Raw genomic sequence first — 4,558 nt, 5'->3', positions numbered from 1 at the left:
ACGTCTTCTTTGAGGCTGGGCCAAAAATCTACACGTGGACTGTCAAAGCTGAAAAAACAGGCTTGACGGCAATGAAACTGAAACAAGATAACATCAATGCAAGCTTAATGCTTGATATCTGGCAATACAGTCATGCAAACCCTCCATGGTTTTATTGGCAAGAGCAAAAAGTCCCTAAAAGGTCTCGTGTTTTCGTTGGACTATCCTACTGTAGGATAAATCTTTTTGTAGTCACAGCTACTAGTGGCCCTAAACCAAAAACCAAAAACGGTGTGCTAAAAATTTGTAAAATGACTTCTGTCGTTGATAGTAGAAGCGGCAGAGTCTTCTGCCTAAACAGAAATTGTATTCTCAAAATGAAATGTTTAAGTTTTAAGGGCAGCTTAGAAGATTATGTAAATTTAGAATTTTTTTAAAAACGATTTTAGTCCAGAGGACGATGACAGCGTTTGGTGACAAATCCATACAGGTGTCTGATGATCTCAGGCTCAATATAGCTCTCCGTCTCTGCTAACACCAGGAGCTGCAGCAAATTGATGTGCAAATTAGGACATGTGGCAGCTCAACCCAGGTTAGATTTCTTGGCACCCTTCGTTTCCTTTATGAAATCAGTTTCCATGACGGAGTCATATTAGTACAATACACTGAGCAACAGTCCAGATTAGTCTCAACATGTTAATGAAGTGATGCATATTTAACAACCGTCCTGACTTGCAGTGCTGTGAATGTATTATAGAGCTTCCACCTCCCAAATGTGACTTATTCGATTGGGCCGAGAATATTTTTGCATTTCAATGTAAAAAAATAATTAAAAAATGCCATGACAATTATTAGCTTACTGCATAAGCTGAAAACTTATATTATGAAAAAGTTATTGAAAGGATTATGGTTAAAAAATATATATATATATAATGATGAAATCAGTTTTGTTTCACTTTTTTCTTCCTTTATTTATTTCCTTTATTTACTTCCCAAGAGGTCACCGCAGCGGATGGATCCACATGTTTGATTTGGCACAGATACAGCCCTCCCATTTATCCACCAGGCTTAGGACCAGAACTGCACTGGTACACTAGCTTATGACCCCCCCCCCACTTTTCAAATCAGAGCATTTGCATGTAAAATAACTCATACAGTACTTTTCACACTGCTAGAAAACAGGATTAAAACCCAGGAGGTGTAATTACACATTATGTGCAGGCGCCTTTCATTGCTTCCATTTCACATAACAATGCATGTGCCTGCTTAGGGTCCACTGAGTGCAACCGCTCACTTCTATCACTCACAAAATATAAAAAAAAAAGATCCTTCAGAAGATGCAGAGGTGGACTCCATTATATGTGCTTTTGACAGCTTCCTCTTTATTTCTTCGCATCCTGTCAAGAGTGCTAGGAAGAACTTCGGGGTCAGTCAAGTGGGTCTTGAAACTCTTCACTTTTATCTTTGCACTTCGCCAAGTTTCCACTGCAGTGTCATTCTGTTTCCCCTGAACACCCACACAGTCCACACATTTCAAAAAACTATCTCAAGTCTGTAGTGCCTGTTCAAAAGCCCCAAACATCTAGAAACATATAAAAATAAACACTGCATATTTATCTACAGGAGGAGGTTGGAGATTCATCTCACCTTAGGCACATGTGAGAAGCCTTTGTGCTTCAGCTTGTCGGCGACAGAGACGGAAAGAGACAAAAGGAACATCCTTATGTGAGCATCTGTGTGAGAATTTACAGGAAATATATCAAAATTAGACCTGCAGTTGTATTTTCTTTTGTCATCTTTGTTTCTGACTCATCCTCTCCCAATTTGTCACAGTTTAATTAGGAATTTAATCTTATTTAAGGCAATGTCTGCAGTCTTTTCGGAGCAAGGGAAACTCATGTCTCTCAGACGTGTCCAAAAACAGAATTAGATGGCATCAACTCTCTGTCTTTCACCCCGTTCCAAGTCGGAGGTCCCTACTTCCCAAGCATCTCGCTGGCGTCTTACCAGCAGCATTTGTTTGATGGACTTCACTTTCAAGTAGTGTTTACAGCCAGTTCTGAGGAATATACATAGTATGACTATATGGAGAAAGAAAAAGCAAATTCAAGAAATATTAAAAACAATAAAACTAGAAAAATAAATGAGAAGAAAAAGGTAGAAAAAATGTGGAAATCAATCAAATAATTTATACAAATGGTACTATGTACATTGATTACTGTTATATTTTTAAAAAAATCAAAGTGTAATGTGTATATGTGTATTTTTAGCAGATATTTATCCAATGTGTATATTGCTGGGATGAAGGACCTCCGATAGCGCTCCGCCCTGCACTGTGGCTGTAACAGTGCTGAAGGAGCTGCTCAGAGCCTTCGCAGCCTCATGGAGGGGCTGGGAGGACATTAGCTTGGCTAACATCCTCCTCTCACTCACCTCCTCTGTGGAATTTTGAGAATTTGCCAGGGCAAAGCTGGCTCTGTTCACCAGCCTATTAAGAAATGTCCTGTTCCTCTCCATGCTGCCAGCTTCCCAGCAGACAACAACATGAAAGATAGCAGAAACCATTACCGTGTCAGAAAAGCTCCTCAGTAATGTCCTAAGACCTCAGCCTGCCCAGCCGATATAGCCAACATTTACTCTTCTACTCCTCTTATATAGAGTTTGAGTGCTTTCCAACCAATCTAGTGCAGCATTTTAGGTTCACTTATTTAAAATTTAGTCTCTAACTCCAAAAAGTTTATAGAGTGGGGAAATCAGACAGTCTGAGCAACGAGGAGCTGAGGAGTTGGGTGAAAAGGCTGGCACAAATCTGGAGCATAACAATGTACTAAGTAAGCAACTTGGAAAGATTACTTCTCTCCAACAATATTACCACACTGGGGAATAAATGATGAGCCAGAGAATGGGTGGAGGGGCTGGTCCTTAAATACAACAGGGAGGTGATAAATGGATCAGACCCGTATCCTGGGGAACCACTGTAAACTGGTGAGAAAAGCACACGTTTAGGAAGCCATATGAAGACTAGACCATTAAAAGTCAAACGTCATTGTAGTAAAAGAAGAAGAACACACATAATTGCTTTCTTTATTACAATATTGATTGATTATGATCAATATTTCTTGCTGACATCTGTCAGATTGGGTTCTGTTTTTGCTGCTGTTCCGCAGCCAGGTTTGACTGCAGAAATAAGAATGCTTTAATCTTGTTGTTGGCTTTCCAGCTGCTAAATAAAACGAGGAAGTTAGTTGTATAAATGTCTGTTAACGTTAGCCACAGAAAACAGACTGATTGTCAGTTGCAGAGTGATAAAAGCAGCTGAAGTGAAACCCTCAGAGGAGCTGATTTGACAGTTTAATTGGCTCTTTTTAATCACTTGAAATGCCAGTTAGTATAATTGGTGAACACATTGAAATAACATCAGACTGTGATTAAAATCTCAAGTTTAGTCATCCCATAGCACCTGATAGGCATCTGAAATTTTTAAAGGTTCTTTGCTCACACACCCGAGCTCTTGCTTTTTTACTGGTGAACCAAGTATAACAATATAGAACAGCAGAGTTATGGTGACAACGTCTAAACAAGATTATTGATTTAGGGCCTGTATAACTTTTTTGGCAAACCACATGAATCTAATAAAATGAGCATTAAGCAGCTGGCAAATACAAAAAGTGACTGGTGGATTACAAATTAAAGCTCGGCAACAGTACAGAAAAGTTCTGCTTTAATAAATCTAACAAGTTTACATCCACACTTCAACTTTTCTCTTTCCGTCTTTTACGATCTTGTCCTGCAACCTCAAAATGATTAAAGGCATACTTCCTGGAGACCTACCTCTCCATTCTTGCCCTGCTTTAGGGTCTTTAGAGGAAAACACCCTCTGGTTGGAAAGATCATTCATAGAGAACATATAGAATATAGAGCCAAAATAACCAATATTGCTCCCATCAATAAAACATATAGCGTAAATGTATAACATATAAAACTGCAGACCAAAAAAAAGGAACCTGTCAAATGATTGCTTCAAGACACATGCGTTCATCACCATCTTATCGAAGCCAAATAAATTATTAACATATCAATGAATATAAAAGGTTACGTGAAGCTGTGTTTACAAGGGCATAAAACCAGCTGCAGAGTGATGCAGTAGAAGACAGAAGTACAAGAACATGTTTATCTTGGAGCACACAAGAAAAAATAAAAGATAATGATAGGATGACTTGTTTTTCTAATCTTTATTTTAGGGAGTTTGGTGTTTTGTCATTTGGCAGCACCTTCAGAGCATGTGTGAGTTTTAAATTACATTTTCCCATTTTTCCCTGCTCGGAACAAAACTAGTAATTCTCAGATATGTTAACAATGAGATTTGAAACTAGTCTTCTGTATTGACCAAAGGCAGGTGTTCAGACTAATCAGCTGCCTTTCCCCTGGGCCTGGTTCATTATTAAGATGTGGTTTGCCAGATCCCAAACCGATAACCCATCACTTATAATGACTTAGCCTCAGGTGCAATTGTCCCTTTCCTAGAGATTCTACACACACAGTCTCTTTTTTAATAAAGCATAACCACTTTCATGCTTCA

General features: G+C 38.8%; 1 long non-coding RNA gene across 1 annotated transcript; it reads right to left on the bottom strand.

Annotated features, from left to right (window-relative positions):
- Positions 1-1,093: 1,093 nt before the first annotated feature.
- Positions 1,094-2,034, bottom strand: LOC112847642 (uncharacterized). Its single transcript, XR_003221294.1, has 3 exons — positions 1,987-2,034; positions 1,627-1,712; positions 1,094-1,486 (listed from the first exon to the last, which is right to left on the bottom strand). It is a non-coding gene; the product is annotated as an uncharacterized LOC112847642 (long non-coding RNA).
- Between the last annotated feature and the right edge of the window lie 2,524 nt (positions 2,035-4,558).

Source organism: Oreochromis niloticus, linkage group LG8, assembly GCF_001858045.2.
Source record: "Oreochromis niloticus isolate F11D_XX linkage group LG8, O_niloticus_UMD_NMBU, whole genome shotgun sequence".
Lineage (NCBI taxonomy): Eukaryota > Metazoa > Chordata > Actinopteri > Cichliformes > Cichlidae > Oreochromis > Oreochromis niloticus.
The sequence above is the reverse complement of the archived record's forward strand: the minus strand, read 5'-3'. Positions and strand labels throughout refer to the sequence as shown.